This window comes from Dasypus novemcinctus, chromosome 8, assembly GCF_030445035.2.
Source record: "Dasypus novemcinctus isolate mDasNov1 chromosome 8, mDasNov1.1.hap2, whole genome shotgun sequence".
In the NCBI taxonomy this organism is placed as follows: Eukaryota; Metazoa; Chordata; class Mammalia; order Cingulata; family Dasypodidae; genus Dasypus; species Dasypus novemcinctus.
Genome location: NC_080680.1, coordinates 113,487,055 through 113,495,138, shown reverse-complemented (window position 1 = coordinate 113,495,138; position 8,084 = coordinate 113,487,055).

Sequence of the window (8,084 nt, the reverse complement as noted above, 5' to 3'; positions counted from 1 at the left end):
GACTGTGTAGGTGCCTGTATGCCAGACAGCAGGCAATACCCCATTAACCAAGCAGGAAATTCTGGAACATCTACACACTGACTACTCAGCCACCCATCACTCACTGAGTCAAGCCCAGCTCCAACTGGCAAGCCAGGTCACCTTCACCACCATGTCCCTGCTAGCTCCTCAGCTTCATCTCCCTCCACTCCCACCGTGGGCCCTAAACTCCAGCCACTCTGGACTTTTCAGTGTCCCTTGAACACATCAGCTCTTCATGCCTCTGCTCTCTTTCCTCTTTATTCCTCTGATACTCTTACACTGAGATCTGCTTCTCTGAGATCTGCTTCTCTGAGAAGGCTTCCTGACTCTCCCAGGCAGAGTGAGTTGCTTTCTCCTCGTCTTCCAAAACATAGCGTGTGTATTGCCATTAATGTTCTACACAGCTGTCTCCCAATTCATTAGACTGTGAGCTTCCCAAGAAAGGAACTTGTCTTTTCAGAGCCCATCACACATGTGGTGCATGTGAGGTGCTACATAAATGTGCATCAAATGGGGAAATGGATGAATGAATGAATAACGGTGAGAAGGTTGGATATGGGAGCAAGACACCTTGATCAATGCCCAGCTCTGCCAGTGTGGTCTTGCCCAAGTCACTTCACCTCTCTCCTAATGTCAAATGCCTTGCCAATAAAATGCTAATAACAGCACACATGCTGCCTACCACAGTGAAGACACAATGACATAATTTATGGGAAAGCACCTTGTAAGCTGAAGAGGGAGATGCCCATCCTCCCACACCATGAAGTCTCCAAGACTGACTGGGCTTTAAAACCCTCCTTCCTGAGCAAGGTGAAAGCTGGGAAAAGAGGCCTCCTTCTTTCAGAACTGCCTGGAAAACTGTCAGCAGAAGCATCTTTCAGGGTGAGTCCAAAGACAGATGTGTATGCTTATATGGAAATGTGTTTTTAACAAATATAACATGAGAATGGAATCCTTTTCCCCCCACATCAAGCCTTGAGAGCTAATTAATTCCACCTGGAGGAAGGAACCAGGCATTAGGCGAGGAAGAGTCTTTGTTCCATGTTGGGAAAGAATTTCCAGTAGCTATCTCATGGGGATCTGCGGAGACGCAAAGGATCAATCAAGTTATTGGTTCTGAAGGGCCTCAGAGATGATTTATTCTGACCTCCTCATGTTACAGGACACCCAGGAGGAGATATGGCGGCACTGGGAATGCACTCCTGAACTCCCAGGCCACTGCTCTTTCTCCCAAATTCCCGGTCTCTGACCCCAGACTCTGAGGATGTTTCTTCACCAGAGTCTTTTGGGAGTTGTTGAATTGAGCAGGTGTGGACAAAGTAAATTGTCCAAGGAAACAATTTTCCTCTTTGTAACTGCTGTGCGCACATGAACACTTTCAAATTGATGACCCTTGGCACCTTTTTGCCTTTCTTCTGATAATCCCCAATTTCTCAGATCTCAGCTGGTTTGGAAAGAACATTTGTGTTGAGTGCCTGACTAGATGCTGTGTGTTGTGTTGAGTTCTGGAACATGAGACACAATGTCCAAACATGCAATGGATGGCTCTGTGGCCTGGTCACCAACTCCCTAGGCCTGCCACCAATTTGCTATGAAACCTTGACGAGGCATTTCCATTCCCTGAACCTCAAGTTTCAAATCTGTAAAATAAGACTGAACTCCTTCCTGATTTCGGGTCTATAAAATTAGCAGGGGTTCCGGATGCCCATTTGACAAGGACAGGATGTTGCATTCAGATTTATTTTCATAACTCATTTGTTATCCTTAGTCCAGGATAGGAGGACATGGTGGAGTGGGACAAGGTCAAAGACTGTAAAAGTCCTTTAAAATATTTGAGCAATATTCAGGTAAAATAGTTGCTTTTGCGAGGAGCCAAGCGATAGGCGAGCAATTCCACTCTTGTCTCTTCTCTTGTGTTCTATATTCCTCTCATCTCTGTCCTGTCATGTAGGGAAGATGAAAGATAAGGATGCTTGGCCTTAGCCCCAGTTACATTTCTCTTTCTTTAATGTTACTCTTTTACTAAGTGTTTTGCCCTTTAGCTGATGTCCTTGACTTTGTTCCCACCTTCTCCCCTGGTCATTTCAACAACACCCACAGTTTCGACCTCATCTAGATAGTGAGGATTCTCACACCTCTTCCCCAGTCGAGGGAAGGACATAAACTCTCTCCCTTAGATGTTGATTCTGAACTTCAGATATTTATCCAACATCTCCCCCTGAATGCCCTCATAGCCCTGTCACATTCAACATCTTCTCTCCCACACTCCCCATCCTTGTTGCTTCTTTTCCAGTTTTACCCATCTCAGAACTGACATCACCACCCAATCAGTTGACCAAGCAGGACTCTGGAAATCATCCTTCCTTGCCCTGCCTCTTGCAGGCATCAGTTAATAAATCCTATCTAACCTCATTCATATCTTCCCTTTCTATTCTTTTTCCACCACATTTGCCCTAGTTCCTTATCTTCGCTCACCTGGACCATCACATCTGTGTCCAAAGCTGCTCCTGCCTCTTTCTTCATCTCTCTCCATCCACACTGGAGCTAAGAGAAGTGGTTCTCATCCTTGACTGCATGCTGGAATCACCTGAGAAGTTTTAAATCCCTGAAGCCTGGGTCCCACTTGAGATTCTTCCAATATAATTGGCCTGGGGTATGGCCCAGTAGGGGGGGATGCTTAAGTTCTCCTCAGGTGATTGCAACTTAAAGTCAAGGGTGAGGGTTACTGAGCTAAGCTAATCTTTCTAAAATTACTAGCAGGATAAATTCTAAGCCATGCAACTGACATATGAAACCATTCCCCACTGGGCCACTGCTTTGCTGATCTTAACTTCCAAGAAGTTGTAGAAATAGAATTCCATTGACCTGCTTGTCCTCCCTCAAACCCAGAGGCATAATTAGTAAAAATGTTCCTGATGCAAAATCTGATGTGTCTTCCCCCCAATTCCATTTGGTTGCACAACCTTCCAGCAATGAGGCAAGTTTTACTAAACAAGGACAACACCTTAACTATTCCCCTAGTGAAAGGGAAGGTGGGAAAGGACAGCCTGATAGTAGAGAGACCTCTAAAAATTATTGTGCATACACACTTAGTCCCCAAAATAGCATAATACAGTTCTTTGCTCAGCCTCTGAAGAGCCCACTTGCTCACCTAAGCCCACCTAAGCTGGACATCAAGGGGTCCTTCCTCTCTTTGTTGCCCCTCTTTTCTTTCCATCTCACAGTCCTCTTAAGTCTGTCTTCCCAACAGGGTTCTGCTCCTTTTCCTTGAACTGGGCTCAGTCAATTGGGTGCATCTGGCTTCCCCCTTGATTGAACTGGTGGGGATAAGTTTGGGGATTCTTGGAAGCCAGGTCTGGAAGATTCTGAGGTCCATGCTCTTTCCATAGTTCCAAGCATCCTTTAGTAACTTTTGTTTTTCTGATAAACCAAGGCTTTTCCAAGAGCAATCTCATCTGAACAGTCTGAGGTCAGAAAGCAGATGTGTAGGAGTGCTTCCAACGCCTGTGCTTCCCAGATTGATGTCTTGCAGTGAGGGGCCACAGTTCCCTGGGATTTCTTAGAGCCAGAAGAGCTCACTGAGGGATGATACTGAGAGAGAGCCTTCATGGGGGAGTGAAAGGCACAGGGTTGGGATCAGTAAACCTGCGAGAGTCCCGAATGACTAACTGGGTCAACTTGAGGAAGTCACTTGACTTCTTTGAGTTTCATTCTTGTCTATAACTGAGGATGGCATCTTGGCTTTCTTTCAGTTTACTGCAAAGATCCTATGAAAGATTGTCTGGGAAAGTGGTTTTTAAACCGTGAGGAACTCTGAATACATAAGGCATTATTATTCTATGTGCACATGCAAACAATTGATGACCGGAAGTGAATCGTGGGAGTGATGCATGAGTTAAGTGATAAGGCATTGGATTCATCAAGTGGTTCACAGGGTTTTCCAACAAAGGATCATAATTTGTCTTAGGACATCCAACCTCCCCCCCCCCCTGTAAAACAGTACTGTGCAGAATGGAACGTATTGAAGATTAAGATGTATGGGCATGATACCCAGATATACAACATACTGGCTGTTTTGTGATTTAAAAATCTAAAACAGATTTTGGACAGAAATGTCTCTCCCCCAGCCAAGCAGCACAGCCAAAGAAAGGCAGAATCCAAGGGAAGCAGTCCAATGAGTGTTTCTAGTGTCTCATCAGGGTTTGCAAACCTGAACGTGCAGAGAAGCATGGCAGGAGGGAAGAGACAAGAGTGGGCAGTGGGTGGGCTGGGCTTTAGAGGACCACCACAGGAAGCAGTAGCTACTCAGTCCTTGGGCCGATCTGGCCATGTAGGAATTAGGGCCGAGTATACCAGACTTTCTCTTTTCAGAAGAAGCTGGAAATCTAGGGTTTTATATGTGTGTGCATATGAAATTTCTATGTTTTTAAACATCGGCAACCAAAAAAATCTAAAATGTTTGGTGGGCCAACCAAACCTAGATACTAGCTGGATTTAGTCTTCAGGCCAACCCCCATAACCTCTTCTCTAGACCTCTTGGCTGCCCATTAGAACTACCTGGAAGGTTTACAAAATCTCCAGGCTCAGGCCTCACCCCAAACAAATGAAACCAGAGTTTCTGTGAAGGGACACAGTAGGTAGATTAGTGTCCATCTACAATTCATGTCCACCTGGAACCCGTGGACAAGACCTAATTGGGAATGAGCACCTTCCCACATGTAATTAAGTTGAGGATCTCAAGATGAGACCTCCCTGGACCTCAATTCCATGATGAGTGTCCTTATAAAGAAAGGAGAGGACATAGGGACACAGAAGGAGGTGTAACGATGGCAGCAGCGACTGGAGACTTGCATCTATGAGCCAAGGAGCACCAAGGATGGCCGTCAACCTCCAGAAGCTCAGGGAGAGGCACGAAAGAGATTCTCCCTCCGAGTGTGCGGAAGGAACCAACCCTGTGCCACCTCTATGTGGAACTTCTGGCCTCCTGAACTGTGAGAGAATACGTTTCTATTGTTTTCAGTCACTCAGTTTGTCATCAGTGTTACAGGAGCCCTAGGGAACTAATCCAGTGGGACCCACACATCTGTATAAGGCAAAGCTGGCCCTGGAGTTCTGGGGTGCAGCTAAGTTCGAGAAGGGGTGCTTCGGTGCCTTACTGCTTAAGTCCAGTCCTCAGACGTTATTGGGCTCTCAGCGGACGGGACCAGGAAGTTGTGTTTCAACCAACTGTCCAGGTGATTCATACGCACATTATAGCAAATCACTGATCAGTTCCTGTACCTCCTATTTTAATGTGCATACAGGTCATTGGAGGCTCTTGTTAAAATGCAGATAATTTGGTAAGTCTGGGGTGGGCCTGAGATTCTGTACTTCTTACAAGTACCCAGGTGATGTCTGCATTCTCCATGCAAGAAGCACCCTCTGAGAAACAACAGCCTAGATCAGGAGTCAGCAAACTATAGGCAGGGGCCAAATCCAGCCTCCCTCAGTTTTTATACGGCCTGGGAGCTGAGATCGATTTAAAAATATATTTTTTAATTAAAGTTGTGAACTTACAAAACAATCATTAAAAAAAAAAACCAAAAAAATCATTCACATTTGTGGAATTCCCATATAACACCCCTCCACCAACACACTACAGTGTTGTGGAACACTTATTACAAATTACGAGATAACATCATCAGACTATTACCACTAATTATGGTCTATGCTAAGATCGATTTGTACGTTTTTCAATGGTTGGGAAAAAAATTTAAAAAAAGAACATTTCATGACACATGAAAATTAGATAAGAGCCAAATGTCAGAGTTTGTCAATAAAGCTACATTCACACCCAGCCATGCCCATTAGTTTACAGAGTGTCCTGGCTACCTCTGTGCTCTAAGAGTAGAGCTGAGTCGTTGTGAAAGAGATTGTCTGAACTGCAAAACCTAAAATACTGACTATCTGGGCTTTACTGAAGAAGTTTGCTGACCCCTGGTCCAGCTGTCATCCAGAGGGCGGGGGCTCAGCATGCCCCTGCTTTGCTCCCTACCTGGTCACCCATATGGCTCTGTGAAACTTGGGAAAACCTCGGAAAACCTCGGTTTCCCCTTCTGTAACACAGGAGTGATGACACCTACCTCTGTAAGTGCCCGTAGGATTAGAGGTGGGAGTGTTTCTGAACGTTCTCCACTTTGACTTGCCTGGATCTCTCTGCGCGGAGCAGATGTGGCCCAACCGGTTGAGGTCCCGCCTCCCACATTGGAGGTCCCAGGTTCCTGGTGATTCCTGAAAAAACAAAAATGAACAGGCAAAACAAGCCAAAAAACCAGCTCAGAGAAGTGGATGTGGCTCAGTGGTTGAGTGCTGGCTTTCCACATGCGAGGTCCCGGGTTCAATCCCTGGCCCTTGGTACCTCGAAGAAATAAATAAACAAGTAAACAAACAAACCAACATGTCAACTTGAGGTTTGTGGGTTTTTTTTAAACAAACAGGAAAAAACCCATGATGCCAGGGAGCAGGTGTAGCTCAGAGCAACCAGCATGCATGAGCACCTGCTTCACGTGGATGAGGAACCAGGTTCAATCCCTGGTACCTCCTAAAAACAAACAAAACACAATGTCCCCACCTATGACTCTGGAGTTAATTCCTCTTCTCCACACCCACAGCCCCCGTTGCAGCTCAGGCCCCAGCTACCTCTTGACTGGTGTGCGGTGACCCATTTACTGCCTCTCAGCTCCAAAAACCCCCTTCCTGACCCTGCTTTATGCTACTGGAACTGGACCCGTAAACATTGCTCTTCAGCCAGGTGGTTCAATGGGGAGCACTGGGGAGACTCTGCAAAGCCAGAGCAGGGGGAGGAGGCTTCCTTTCCTGATTCCAGAGCGCTGGTTTTTGGAAAACCTTGAGTATGCTGGTGTTTGGGTCTGCAGATGTGACACCCAAGAGCACAGTAGCACTCACCTCCTCGGCCCTGAGAACCTGGCTCTGTCTGTCCTGGCCAGCAGGTTCTCTGTGACGGGGAGGCTTCTCCTAGTGACCGCCCCTGGCCCACCTGCACCTTTGGCTAACTCCAGCTCTGGCCCAACCTCTGGAGAGCCGTTGTTGGCACCAACAGGCTGTGTGTTCTCGTGTCAGCCACGTCCTCTCCAAAGAGGTCAACCTTGGAGGGGACCCATTAGAGTCCTCTTTTATGCCTTTTAATAATTACCACCTTTTAGTGGAGAAAGTTGCCACGGTAGTTGCTGAGGGCAGGGAGTGGGAAGAAAAGATGTGATGAGGGGGCTTTTTTGGGACTTGGAATTCTCCTAAATGATATTGAAGGATCAGATGCTGGACTTTATATATCCTGCCATAACCGGCTGAATGTACTGGGGGAGACTGCGAGCTACAGGGTAAACTATTATCCATGTGGTGCAGCAGTGCTCCAAAATATGTTCGCCGAGTGCAATGAGTGTGCCACAATGATGGGGGAGGTTGTTGGTGTGGGAGGAGTGGGGTGGGGGGATGGGGGGTTATATGGGAACCTCTTATGTTTTTTATAATGTAACCTTTTTGTGATGCATGTATCTTAAAAAAATACAATTTACAAAAATGATGGGGGGTGGAGGGTGGGTTATATGGGAACCTCTTATGTTTTTTAAATGTAATATTCTATGTGATCTATTAACTTTACTAAAAAAAAGCGTTATTAAAAAATAAATAAAAATAATGACCACCTTTTACTAGTTAAAAGTCCTTTATATGAAATTTCCAAAGTACAGGTGTCATTTCTGTTTCCTGAGTAGACCTCGACTGCCATGCTGGGTCACTGCGGGAGCTTCCAGAACGGCCTCTAGGCCTCTGGCTTTGCTCTCTCATCACCTTTCCCTCAGCTTTTAGACCCATGCTCCTGCGTGCAGCTCTCACCTGCCATCCTCCCATTCCACACCCCGCTTTCTGGCTGAGCGAATAAGGCCCTAACCCCTGAGCCTGGCACTCAAGACCCTTTACAATTCAGTGCCATCTTGCTTTCCAGGGCTCAGGGGCTGTTACTCCCGGCTGCATTCTCTTGTTCAGTCAGCCACCTCTTCTCTCCGCTC